The 14,876-nt window shown below is 42.5% G+C and overlaps 1 pseudogene; it reads left to right on the top strand.

Moving 5' to 3' along the window:
* Nucleotides 1-3,640, top strand: part of LOC102422826 — a 58,870-nt pseudogene extending 55,230 nt beyond the window's left edge.
* The last annotated feature ends 11,236 nt before the right edge of the window (nucleotides 3,641-14,876 follow it).

Below are 14,876 nucleotides of genomic sequence, written 5' to 3'. Positions count from 1 at the left end.
TGACAGGGTTTGAATAAAATTCTCAAGCAAAGGACAATAGTTAAGTGACATTGTGGATGGGGCCCTCTGTGCCAATTCAACCTACTGTTGTGAAAATGTATAAGGAAATGGGTATGTTAAATGCTTGTACTATAAAAGCTCATAAAGTGTCAGAGAGTTCTCCCACTCAGGGCACTGACACAAGTACAGAAGTTCTAGCTGGACCAACTTCCCTGATAATTGTTACTAGTGTGTGTTTGTGTGTGTGTGGCAGCATTTAGTGTGAGTGCCTTTATCCTCTGATGTACAAATCTTCCACTGTGTAGGTGATGTCCTGGTGGTTGACTGTCATAACTCCAGATTAACAACTCTAGCTATAGTGTTATCACACTTTGCTCAATGGGTAGAACTTAAGGCTCTTCTCATAAGTGTGGCCAATCCTCCATTTAATGAAACTTGTTACATTTTTACTGACCTTGGGGCTGTTGCCAATGGCTTTGCCATTTGATCTGCCACTTGAAAGACCACAGACTGAAGATTAAAGACATCTCTTTTGGGGATCATAAACTAGAAATAAAGTGTGGGTGCTGATGGTACTATCTGGTTCACTCACAGAGATGTCCACAGTAAAGGTCTGTTCTCTAATGAGACCATCTAAAATCAAACTACTGATCAAGCCTGCACTGCCCAGATTGCCATCACACATGGCAACACATTTGCTATCAGGGGCTGGGCACAAAGTAAAGAACTCTGATTCTGGTGCAGAAGCCATTACTACATTCCAGACTTGTGACTCTTGCCCAACGTTGGTCTGTTTGTCTTACAACAAAGGCCACATTACTGAGTATTGACCATCCTTGCTCCTGACAGATTGATTACATTAGACCTTTGACTGTCCCCTTCAGTGCTATTGATGGTGTCATCACTTTTGATATTTTTTGAGGTTAAGTATTGCTGTTCCAGTCTGATCAGCTGACTCCCACCACACCATTGTGGCTTCTGTGAGTCTTATCTGTATCATGTTTTCATCTCTCCAACCCGTTTGCAGCCAGAAAAGCTGTTCTCAAGATCTGGAAAAAATTATTTATTACCCGTACCTCTGACCAATCAGCTCCCAGCACATTCTGAACCTCTAATCCACAGTGTCTTATGATTTTGCCCTACATAATATATAACCTAAACACCATTCTCAAGGAGTGCCGGCTTTATGTTATCCTGGATAGTACCATTCATCAAAATATTTCTCCATTTCACTTCTCAATGTTTAGTTCTGCTAGTACTGGGTGGATGAACTCTTTCTTCTCTATGTAACATGATCCTAAAAATGTCACTTTAATCATAATATATATTTATAATATTTTACAATCAGTAAAACAATATTGAAAAATTAAAAAATTTAGCCCTAGCCGGTTTTGCTCAGTGGGTAGAGTGTTGGTCTGCAGACTGAAGAGTCCTGGGTTTGATTCTGGTCAAGGACACATGTCTGGGTTGTGGGCTCGATCCCCAATGAGGGGCGTGCAGGAGGCAGCCGATTAATGATTCTCTCTCATCATTGATGTTTCTATCTCTCTCTCCCTCTCCCTTCCTCCCTGAAATCAATAAAAATATATTAAAAGAAAAATTAAGAAATTTAGAAAAGTTGCTCAGCTTCATTGATAATTTTTAAAATGCAAATAAGAATAATTAAACATAATTATTGATATCATATTGGGAAAAATTCCAAGATGAACACACAATGTTATATAGAGCCCTAGTCTCTATAAACTTTTTTGATGGACCACATGTATTATTAGTAAAACTTTTTGACCTGGCACATTAAATATATGTCTACATGATTGTTTTTATGAATAAAGATGGGATCATATTATTCATACTCTTCTGCTACTTGTAAATTCATGTGTACAATGATGTTCACTAAAATTTTTGGCATAGAAAAAATTCAAAATATTCAGAATGTCCATCAAAAGGGAACTAGTTAATTATTTAAAATTTTTAGTCAACATATATAGGTGTGATAATCAGTTGCCAAAGAGAGTGAGGCAGGTGGATATTACTGACATAAGAGCAAGAGCAATATATCAACATCAAGTCTGAAAATATATACAGGAAACAGAATTGTTTTCACAGTGGGGGGTGGAGGGTTGGGTGTGAAATGTGAAGTTATGCAGGGAATTTGCTTTCCATTGTTCTAATTGTTTGTGCTGTTGACAATTTGTAAAAACTTGTTTGTGTAACTTTTCCCATTAGAACAAGCATGTCAAACTCAAAGGCTAACATGGGCCAAATAAACAAGGTTTAAGTTTATGTGGGCCACAAAAAAAGCCTCAATTTTCATAGAAATGTGGGTTTATTTTGATAGAGACATACTGAATACAAAGGGCTGAAATAAGTAATTGTTAACATAAAGTAATAGAGCATTTTAATAAATATTAATATTTTTTCTTGAACATTAACTTACCAGACACTGAATAACTGGACAAATTAATAAGTGTAATGCAAATAAACCTATTTTTCTTGTTCTCCAAAAGTGAAATATTTCCTGTTGTGCACACCAAACAAGTCAGTCCAAGACTAATGACGTGGCAATGGGCTGCTAAAACATTCACTGCTAGTATTAGTGGAGAGAAGTGGTGCGCCTGCTCATAAGGCGTGTAAGGGAAATGAATGCAACACGATTATAGTGATCAGTCATTAGCGAATGTTGTATTAATAATTATGTATAACAGGATATTATAAAAATTAAGTTACAAAATTTTTATTAAAACGTTTCTTACATACTGTTATATTGGCTGGGCTGCAAAAATATTCTTTGTGGGCCACAAGTTGGACATGCTTGCATTAGAAGAATCCTAAAGATCTAAAACAAAACCAATAAGTCGTTTGAATATCATTACAACAATGCATTTTAAAGTTGAGAAAATTAGTAGGTTTTTGTATATTTGTATTAGCCCATAGTTGGGGATTAGAAAAGTTCCTAAAGGGATTTGAGGCAACGAGAAATGGGTTCACGCTTCCAAGCGCCTCAAAATTGTGCTTATGAGGGACATTTTCTAATGTTTTAAGCAAGTTTCATTTTGCTTCCGTTAAAATGTAAAAATTTTTAAAAATGAAAATCGACTACCAGCTTCAGAAAGCTAGATCACCCGGATAAGCCACGCGCCCCTCCCCCTTCCATCTTGCTTCCCTACACCACCTCCACCTTTCTCCAGTTCCCCCCTCCCCGTCCTGAGGCTCCCGTGATCTCTGGCGCCCCGTCCAGCCCCATCCCTAGGGTCCCCAAACTTTGTCAAGAGGGTTCCCGAGATTGCCTTGCCTGGAGTGCTGCAGGGGAAGGAGGGTAGCCCAGTTGGCCTTCCGCAAGGATTCTCCCCAGTGTCCACCCCTCCATTGGTCGGTTGGTGTGTTCCAAGAGCTGGCTGGAGACCCTGAGCTCTGGGTACTGTATGGGACGCCTGATCAACAGCAGCAGCGGCTGCAGCCCTGTCGCGTCTGGCGGTGCGACTGTCGCGCTGGGCCGGGCCCCGACTCCTATGGCGCCTTCTACAAGGGGTTCACGCTGCTCACCTTCTTTGACCTGGCCTGGCGGCTGCGCATGAACTTTCCCTACTTCTACATCGTGGCCTCCGTGATGTTCAACGTCCGCCAGGGAGTACATATTTAGGTTAAGTAACTTTGTGGCATTTGCGGACCTTCCTCAGGATGACTAACTTCCACCCATCAGCTCACCCGCCCTAAAGCAAAGCCACCAGCTCGGCTGGCTGCACTCATAGACTTGCCGGTTTGTCTTTCCAGTGCCTCATCTTTTAATATAAATGGGCTCTAGAAATCAGTATTTACGGAAAGCCTTCAAAATAACCAAAAACACCCTAAGATATACTAGTAACTGTAAGTTGACTGGCAAGGAACTGGATAATTCAAGGAACAGAAAAGAAATTAAAAATCTGAAAAACCTCAGAAATATGAGAAATTCTTGCAACCATTAAACAAAAACAGCATGACCTTTAGGAAATGACAATGAGCACAGGATGCTTTAAAAGAAAAAAAAAAGAAGAAAGACTATTAGCCACTTAAATAAAGGTCAACTGTGCAAGAATGGTCCAAATCAGAAGCCAAACTTCAAAATTAGAATAATAAGTAAATAGATTTCCAGCTGAATGAAATGAATTCTAAGCAGTAGACAGATGGAGTTAGAATGTGGAGAAATTAATGACATGATCTGAAAGTTTCATCCACAAAGAAAAAGACAATGGTAAACAGAAACTACAGGGAAACAAACATTTCAAATTGTACAAGGAAAGCATGCTTCACATATGAAGCAACTTCAGATGTGGCCTGGTTTGAACAGTTGCCAGGAGTGTGAAAAAAGAAATCTGCTTGAGCACTGGCACATGAATCAAGATTGTAATCACAGATGAGAAAACCCAGTCATAGCATTAGACTTTGCTATTCAGTGAACAATATTTAGATGATTATTACAATGGAAATATTAGTTATGGTTTTCCATTTTTGGAGTAAATCTCACAGGGAAAACATAATTACAGTTATGGAACAGAATGGACCATAACCAACTTGACAGTACTGGCAGAGCAGAGAAAATGAAATAGTGGCGTTATGCTCATGAAGTGGGAAGCCTAGATAGGGTGTAGTTCAAAGGACATGGGTGAGATCACTTATCACTTTATATCCTATCTAATAAAGACAGAATATGCAAATTTACTGTCACTTTCACAACAAAGATGGTGGCGCCCACAGCCAATAAGGAGGGAATATGAAAATTGATGCAACAAAGATGGTGGAGAAACCAAGATGGCGGCATAGGTTAACGCCGGAGTTTGCTGCCTCGAACAACCACTTCAAAAATACAACTAAAAGACGGAATGGACATCATCCAGAACCACAGGAAGGCTGGCTGAGTGGAAGTTCTACAACTAGGAGGAACCGAGAATCAGAGGAGGCGCAGTGCTGAAGTAAAATACTAAGGTGCGGAGTGCGCGCGGCGCAGGCTGGTGGCTGAGGGCGCGGTTGTCTGTTTCAATCCAGAGGGAGCCTCAGACTCTGAGCTCCAGATCCGGGCGAGTCTCTAGGGACCCAGACTCAAACGGGAGAAGCGGGACTGTCAGGCTACGGTCCCTCCGAGGTTTGCAGCTGTTGCTGGGACAGAGAGGCAGAGCCCCTGGGGACGGATTGAGAGCAGCCATAACTGCTTCCTCCTCTGCCCTGTTGATCCCGTCCTCCCCGCCCCGCCCAAGCCCTGCACAGAGCCATTTGCCGGATAGCCTCAGGCAAAGGCTAGATTAGCACCTCCCTAGAGGACAGAAGTTCTCCCACTGCAAACACAGCTGATTCTCACAGCCAGTTGGCCAGGAGGTCAAGGCTTGACTACAACAAGACTGCTCACAGAGACCACAAGGGGGTGCACCAAGAGTGTCTACCTCAGGTAATTGGGACACTTAACACGGAAAGCCACTCTATCGACACAGCGAAGCATAAAAAAATGCCAAGACAAAGAAACAAAATGCGGAGACAAAGAAACAGGACAAAACTATCAAGGGAGGATATTGAGTTCAGAACCACACTTTTGAGGTCTCTCAAGAGGCTTCTAGAGTCTGTCGATAAACTTGATGAGATGTACAGGAAATCTAATGAGACCCTCGATGGTGTGATAAAGGACCATCTAGAAAGTAAGCATACACTGACTGAAATAAAGAATATTATACAGACTCCCAACAGCAGACCAGAGGAGCGCAAGAATCAAGTCAAAGATTTGAAATGCGAAGAAGCGAGAAACACCCAACCGGAAAAGCAAAATGAAAAAAGAACCCAAAAATACGAAGATAGTGTAAGGAGCCTCTGGGACAGCTTCAAATGTACCAACATCAGAATTATAGGGGTACCAGAAGATGAGAGAGAGCAAGATATTGAAAACCTATTTGAAGAAATAATGACAGAAAACTTCCCCCACCTGGTGAAAGAAATAGACTTACAAGTCCAGGAAGCACAGAGAACCCCAAACAAAAGGAATCCAAAGAGGACCACACCAAGACACATCATAATTAAAATGCCAAGAGCAAAAGACAAAGAGAGAATCTTAAAAGCAGCAAGAGAAAGAAACTCAGTTACCTACAAGGGAATACCCATACGACTGTCAGCTGATTTCTCAACAGAAACTTTGCAGGCCAGAAGGGAGTGGCAAGAAATATTCAAAGTGATGAACAGCAAGAACCTTCAACCAAGATTACTTTATCCAGCAAAGCTATCATTCAGAAGTGAAGGTCAGATAAAGAGTTTCACAGATAAGGAAAAGCTAAAGGAGTTCATCACCACCAAACCAGTATTATATGAAATGCTGAAAGGTATCCTTTAAGAAGAGGAAGAAGAAGAAAAAGATAAAGATACAAATTATGAACAACAAATACACATCTATCAACAAGTGAATCTAAAAATCAAGTGAATAAATAATCTGATGAACAGTATGAACTGGTGATTATAATAGAATCAGGGACATAGAAAGGGAATGGACTCACTATTCTTGGGGGGGAAAGGGGTATGGGGGATGCGGGAAGAGATTGGACAATAATGTGCACCTATGGATGAGGACAGTGGGTGGGGAATGAGGGCGGAGGGTGGGGTGGGCACTGGGTGGAGGGGAGTTATGGTGGGAAAAAAGAGGAACCAATGTAATAATCTGAACAATAAAGATTTAAAAAAACAAAACAAAACAAAACAAAAAAACAAAGATGGTGGCGGCCGGTGGGGATGCTTGTGTCATTGCCATGGTGACAACACAGGCGTTCCACCCTGCCCCAGTTGCTCTGGGCCTCTGGGCAGTGTGTGTGCGTGCAGGCGCTGAGCAGCCAGGGTGGAGCAGGACGCTTGCTATTGGGGGAAGGAGGGAGCTACACGAAGGCAGCAGGACTGGAGCAAAGGTGGAAGGCAGCTCCAGCCCGGAGCAAAGGCGGAAGGCAGCGACCAGAGCGAAGGCCTGGGTCCTGGGTGCCAGAGGGAAGCCAGTGCCGGCAGCCAGGGGAAGAAGGCCTATTCTTGCACGAATCTTCATGCATCGGGCCTCTAGTCTTATATAATGTCTAACCACTATGCTGTACACCTGAAACTAATATATTGAATGTCCATTGTAATTGAAAAATAAAAAATTAAATTAAAAAGGAATAAGACAGATTTAGTGGTTATACTAGTATTAAAATGAGCAAAGTAACCAACAAAAGAGTTAAAAATAATGATACAACCATATGGGGTGAGGAGGAGAGTTGAGGGGATAGCAGGAAATAAGCAGAAAATACCCCAAGTCATCAAAACAATAAATAGTAATAAAAGCATATTATTAAAAATTGAGGTGATCACTAAACAGACATGTGTAAAAGTTTTGCCTCTGGGCTGGAGAAGCAAGAGTTGAAAGGGATGGGCAGGGATTTCCTGCTTTTCATTATAGATGTGCCCTTTTATACTATTCAATTAAAGAAGTATATGTGTGTATATTGCTTTGATCAAATATTAAGACTTATTTAAAAACTAGAGGTCCAGTGCTTGAAATTCGTGCACTTGGGGGGGAGTCCCTCAACCTGGCCTGCACCTTCTCACAGTCCAGCAGTTGTTGGGGGATGTCCAACTGCCAGCTTAGGCCTACTGCACTCGCCAGCCATGAGCCCCAGCTTCTGGCTGAGCAGCACTCCTCCTGTGGGAGCGCACTGATCACCAAGGGGCAGCTCCTGCGTTGAGCAGGATCAGGCCAAAACCGGCTCTCCTACATCCCCTGAGGGGCCCCAGAATGTGAGAGGGTGCAGGCCAGGCCAAGGGACTCCCCCTTCTCCCCCATCCCGTGCACAATCAGGGCCGGGGAGGGACACAGGAGGTTGGCCAGCAGGGGAGGGACCGTGGGAGGGCTCTAGGGCGTGTCTGGCCCATCTCGCTCAGTCCCAATCGGCCGGACCCCAGCAGCAAGCTAACCTACCAGTCAGCTGTCTGCCCCCTGGTGGTCAGTGCATGTCATAGCAAGCAGTTGAGCGGCCTTAGCATATCATTAGCATATTACACTTTGATTGGTTGTACGGACTACTGGACACTTAGCATATTAGGCTTTTATTATATAGGATAAATTTATTGCAATTAGAAGGAAATTTAGGGGAAGGGGAATTGGCGAGTGGCACCTGAGGCCAGGTAGATTCTGCCTTCCTATTTTCTGCAATATTATATGTATATCCTAAAGTGTTCCTGAATGATCACACAAAATAGAATTTCCTTGCTTTCCAAGCAAACAATTGACCATAAGGAAATGCTTTAAAACTAAAAATGGCCAGTAATCTTCAGATAGCCCAGGGCTTCCTCACTTTATGTGATTTTGTATAAACAAATTTCTACAATGTCAAAATTAATATAAAAACAAAATGTGATTAAGTTTTCAAAACTTTTTCAAAGCCTAAAAATTGGATAAGTGTCCCATGATGTCTTTCAATATTGGTCAGAAAACAAGACAGCGGAAATAAACTAAATGTACAATAGGGTTACATGCAACTCAAAGTTCACTTACAGAGGACTTAAATTCTAACCAAAGAAACTAATTTTAATGAAACATCAAAAAGCATTCTTTATAGCCCAGCCAGTGTGGCTCAGTGGTTGAGTGTCTACCTATAAACCTGGAGGTCACGGTTTGATGATTCCAAGTCAGGGCACATGCCCTGGTTTATGGCTCTATTCCCAGTGTGGGGCTTGCAGGAGATAGCTGATCAATGATTCTCTCTCATCATTGATGTTTCTTTCTCTCTCTCCCTCTCCTTTTTTCTCTGAAATCAATAAACATATTTTTAAAGCATTCTTTATAACAACTAACCAAATTTAAAAGCAAAATGGTTTCAATGTAGAACTAATTAAATATGACCTTTTCTTCAGAAAACATAGCGTTTTGCTCAGTAACACATTTCTCAATGGTTAGATTTAAATTTTTAACTAGCAAAGAGCACAGGCTTTTGGTTTTCACTTTTCAAATCATACCTTCTAATTCACTACAGGTAAAATTTCTCTCACAGAGACAAAAAAAAGCCAGTGAATCTACCTCATCCTTGGAATTATTAACCTGTTCTCTTCCATAACTGTCTGACTTTCCGTAGCTGAGTATCTATGGTAACTTTTGACATAGGCTTAAGGTCAGTGCAGTTCTCTTGAGCACTGTTACCACTACCTAGAGCAGTGGTTCTCAACCCTTGGCTGCACATTAGAGTCACCTGGGAATCTTTTTAAAATCCTGATTTCTGGGCCTCATCCTCCCGAAACTCCCGATTCTTTGTTATGGGGTGGGGCCACAACATTAGTAACAAAGAAACAGAATTTCCAGAGGATGAGGCCCAGAAATCAGGATTTTAAAAAGATTCCCATGTGATTCTAATGTGCAGCCAAGGTTGAGAACTACTGACCTAGAGCAACAAAAAATGTCCTTTGACTCCTCCTTCACTAAAGATGCAGTCCTTTGAAATCACAAAATGGAAGAGAGCTCCCCTCTTACATGCCAGATCTGTAATACCTTGAATGTCATTTCCCCCTTCTTTTCTCCAGGTTCTCTCCTGATAAGACCAAACTTTTGACTTTATAGGCACAGGTGCAGGTTCCAGACCCCGGACGCCCTCAGGCTGTCCCACGACCTGGGCTTTCTTTTGGGATCACTGACTCCTTTCTTGGAAGCAGTTACCCAGTTCCCTGGCTGCCTTTAGACTCTGACTGGTTCTTGTCACCCGAATGACTACTGGCCTTGATTCCCTTCTCCAGCAACTCAGAGACACTTTCTCTAGAATCCAAGTCCTCAGTACAGCCATACTTTGTTTCACTGAACTTCACAGATGTTGCGCTTTTTACAAATTGAAAACAAGATCCTCCACCAACAAAATGATTAAGACTCACTTATTGCCATATTTGCTTTATTGAGGTAATCTGAAGCAGAACCCATGATATGTTTGACGTATGTCAGTATACGGGTGGGATTGGTCAGAGGGTTGTAAACATTCTGTCTTTCAAGACATGACTTAACACAAGTCCCCACTTTGGGTAGTTTTACTAGAAATCTAACAGCTTCATTTCAAAACCTTCCTGAAAACTGCTTGGGAACCTAGAGGTCAAGTTCAAATGCTCAATTTTGATGAACCAAAGAATCTGAATGATTCTGGGCAAGGAAACCAAAGTCTTAAAAGATGGAGGCACCAAAACAAGCAAGGATGTCCATATTCAGGGGCTTTACTGAGTACTAATGTCTTTCCATCATCTGTGTTTCTATCCCAAGTACCCCTGTGGTCTGAAGAAATGAATCTCTGTGATTTTTCAGCAGTTGCTAAAAGGAAGGGATGGTAGGTAGATGGAAAAGTATAACAGACAATAATTACCTTCTACTCCTTGTACCCCTAGCATGTACAAATATACCCTTCTTCCATTGATTCAAAAAAATGCTCCCTCCTGGCATCATTTAACTATGCCATGTACAATCAAGACCTATCTAGAGAGAGACAGCACACACAAACTTTTCCAGTTATCATAGTCAGAGATGAGGCCATGGCACCCCTGTTTGTAGTTCAAGTCCTCCCGGTGATGTATGTCTCTTCTTTCTCTAGCATTGCCATTATCCCTACTTGATAGTCAACTATTCCACTACCTAAATGGTGAATTCACCAGCAGCAGCTCCACTCTATCCTATTTACAATACTAAACAAGAGGTGAGAGGAGTTTTAAAAAGTGACAATAAGCACGGAAATACAGCTAGAAAAAGGTACAGTCATTTCTGCACAGAGTCATGAGATGGCTCTATTGTTATTTGAGACATCTCTTCCAATGCCACATTCCTTACCTACTGGGGAGTCTCAGTTTCTCATTGCTAAGGAGTCTGAGCCATTGGTGGTCGTTTGCAGGGTTGCAGTACTCTGCTGTGCACCCCCTCAAGATTATAGAATGAGAAGGCAATTTAGGAGAGCTGAGTCTCATCCATATCCCTCCTTTCCTCATTCTACAGTATGAACACCATAATCACCTGTTTTGAATGGCTCCAGAAGCTGAGGGGCTTCAACTTTAGGGGACCCATTGTTTCATTTCAAAGGGGATGTGTTTTTTTTCTAGGGAACGAAAACCTTTAAACCAGCAGAGATAAAAATTGCAGGGACTGGAAGTAAAAATGCTGCCGGTAAGTCAGGTGTATTATTATAATTATGAGAGGCATCACCTTTATTTCCACTTCTCTGTTTCCAGACTTGCAAATGTTGGCAGTGGGAGAAACAGCACTATATATTGGCAGCTGGTTCATAGTAGATACTACATCTTAGCAGCCTTCACTGAGGTTCTCCTATCGGGGCTCGCCACAGGCTCCACATAGCATACGGATTTACCCCAACCATTTTGAGCACTATTGGATTTGCCAGATGCTAAAGGCTAAGGGGCAGAATTAGTACCATGGTGATTGACACTAACTGGAGAGCCTGTTTTAGCTGTGGATCCACATTAGCCTGTGTGCAATAGAGATAACACCTGCATTTTTCAAGTACTGTATAGTCGCAAAATTCTCTGCAATTCCCACAAGGATGAGCTATTGCATTACACTTCCTCTGTTTTCAAGGAGGAAGAGCTGTAATAGCTTTGATTTGCTCCTTCTTACTCTAATACCATTTCCCCAGGGCCAATGTTGCAGTATATAGGAGACTGGCAGCTGTTTCTGGCTGGAGGTTTCTGAAGTCAGGAGGCTTGTTGGAGCAGCCTGTAGCAGGAGCTTGAGTAGGGACAATAATACCATGGTCCTGGGTAGAAAGAGTGGGGGTAAGCTCCCACCCCATGCTTTCTCTCTACATCTTTCAAAGGGTGCAGAAGATAACTTTAGTGTTTTCTGTGACACCACGTGTTAGAGCACAGAGTTAGAGGAAGTAACAGAACCTCAGGGTAGCCCTGACAACTACTAACCAAATATGGAACCTTGGAGAGGGTGTTGGCGTCTTGGTCTGGTGGGTTTAAAAGGAGACCAAAGCTATTTTTGTCCTTTATAATTTTGGTCACCAACTAAGGCAGGATTATATTTTCTTTCAGATTGAGTTGGTATAGAGTTATCAAAATACTCATAGCTTTGGGACTTTGAAATTATAAATATTCATGATGTGTGAGAAAGCATGATATATAACTGTGCCATCTTAATTACCTAAAAATGGAAGTTTAGTTGTGTAGATACACAGGGGATTTAGAAGAACACGCCAGACTATAAACTGCTTGTGATTAGGGATGGCTTTGTTCTTTGCTTCTTGTGTTTTTCAGTTTCCCATTACATGCACATGTTAACTTTTTAAAAAAATAAATGTTACTTAAAGAAAAAAGAGAGACCCAAATGTTCCTGTCTGAGGGGGCAGGGTCCCAGTGAGGCTGAACATCAACCACAAAAGTACACATTTGAAACAATGTGTAGAGGAGGCCTGCGGACAAATACATCCATGAACTGGTAGAACAGTCCCACAGGAGGGGTTCAGGGACTCAGTGAGTCCATCTAGTGGCAGACTAGGGGAAGAGCTCCATTTTCCCCTAACCTCTGTGAGTTACTCCCTCCACTCAGTGGTAGTACTACTGCAAGGGTGTTCTTGGGTCCCTTGGCACCAACACTGACTTAAAGGCAGTCTCCATTAGTCTCTGAAAAGTTTGGAGCTGCTCTGCTCCCTGTTGCAAGTTGCCAAGATCAATGGGTGCAGGTGCCTTGAGGGGAAGGCCAGGGAGAAGGATCACAAGTACTACAGCAGCTTTCTTGCTCAGATTCACCTGATCATCCTCCATTCTGAGGACTCGGTGTTCAGAACCTGTGGGTTTCTAGCCATACATCACAGGCTAGACTCTGGTCCAGGTTTGCATTAGACGACCCAGAAAGCAGAATCACAGCCTGCTGCCTGAGCCCAGCACAGTGAATAAAATTCATGAAGGCCTACCACTCATTTTGTATTCAATTCTATTCTTTGATGGACACTGCATCTCACTTCCCAACCCTAGATAATATGCCTTAAGTTAATATAGAAGGATAACAGCACCTCTGGATAGTGGATATCATCCTCTCCATGAGGTAGCCCTCCTCCTCCACAAACAAACACACTGGTCCCATGGAACAGAATTGACAGCAATTAATGACTCATGACATGAAAATGACCATTTAATCCCTCTCAGGGGATTTGGGATAACCCTAACATCTATAATAATAAAAGCATAATATGCTAATTAGACCGGATAGCTGAATGACTTCCAGATGACCTTCCGGACGAAAGCCAGGGGCTGTGAGGGCCAAGGCAAGCCATTGCGGGCTGCGAGGGCCGAACCCCTTGCAAGAATTTCATGCATCGGGCCTCTAGTCTATATATATATATATATGGCTAATATGCTAAGTGTCCCTCCCACCACCAGACCAGTCGCTATGACGCACACTGACCACCAGGGGGAAGACACTCAATGCAGGAGCTGCCATGATGTGCACTTGCCATTCACAGAGAAACGGCAGTGTGGACCTGGTGCCAACAAAGCAACACTTGACTTCCCCAAAGTGGGACACAGGCCACGCCACCACCCTGGAGTGACAGCCCACCAAATTGCAGCCAACGCTGCTGAGATCCCATGATGCAAAATGCGGCCCACAGCCCAGCCCAGCCTGGAAAAGGGGGCTGTGGGCGACAGGTAATGACATCACATAGTAACACCCGGCTTCTTCTACCTAGCAACAGGCCATTTAACAATAAAGGGCACTATGGACCTGGCGCCCACAAAGCAACCAGCCCAAAACGACAACCTACCAAATTGAAGTCAACGCTGCTGAGACCCCATGATGCAAAATGCAGCCCACAGCCCAGCCCAGCCCAGAAATGGTGGCTGTGGGTGCCGGGTAATGACGTCACATAGCAACGCCCAGCTTCCTCTCCTTAGCCATGACTAGCCTCCTTGGAGTTTCTTCAGCCCAGGAACATAACTTGCTTTATAGCCAGGTGAAAACATTTTACACTTTAACCAAATGTCTGTGAAGTGTTTTCTCATGTCTCATCTCATTTAATCCTCACAGAAGTCCTGGAGTAGGTAGATAGAAGACTCAGTGGAATCCTATTTTCTTTTCATTAGCTGGAAAACGGAGATTTGGAAAGCCGAGAAACTTGACCCAACTGAAAAGGAGTAAGAAATGGTGGACCATGAAAATGACTTCAGGTGTTCTCACTGCACAGAATATAGTCAAACACTGCTACAGTTGAATATTTTACCCTTTGTTCTCCCTGCCTGATCTACAATAATAATCTGCTTCATGTTGATATTTACTGCTGTGTTTCTGACAATTACCTGAAAGAGAAGTTGGGGTGCTTCACTGGGCTGGAAAAAGTTTAGCTAAATCAGAAATCAGGTTTAATTAAGCAAGTTTATTCTCTCTATATAAAAGGCTAAGTTGACTCGAACATGTGCGATACATGTACAGCTCTCGCTGGCGCCAATCACACAGGTGTGTCAATCTGTCATTGTCAATCGTTAATTTGGTTGACACTTCTGTTATAGAGAAAGGGCAAATAGCGATATTAAAGTATTTTTTCCTAATCAATTTCCTTTCAATGTGCACAAATTCGTGCATTGGGCCACTAGTTGTACTATAATCTTTTTATGTTCTCTACTTGGAGAGGAATAAGGAGTTACAAGTAGTTGACTTCAATACTCATTACCCCCACAATGACTAGTGCAAACTAATCATGATTTTACCATTCCCTTTGTTAGCAAGGAAGCGGGACACCATGGGAATACGATTCAATCAGGGGCAGAGAAATGTGAAAAGTGCACTAGGATGCTTCTGAAAAGGGTTTCCCCTTCCTAAGAAGTAAATGCAGGATGTGTTCCTTTTCTTCCCTTGTAGACATTGTTAAAATCTGAATGTG

The sequence above is a fragment of the Myotis lucifugus genome, unplaced genomic scaffold (genome assembly GCF_000147115.1).
Source record: "Myotis lucifugus unplaced genomic scaffold, Myoluc2.0 scaffold_2, whole genome shotgun sequence".
Classification (NCBI taxonomy): domain Eukaryota; kingdom Metazoa; phylum Chordata; class Mammalia; order Chiroptera; family Vespertilionidae; genus Myotis; species Myotis lucifugus.
The sequence above is the reverse complement of the archived record's forward strand: the minus strand, read 5'-3'. Positions and strand labels throughout refer to the sequence as shown.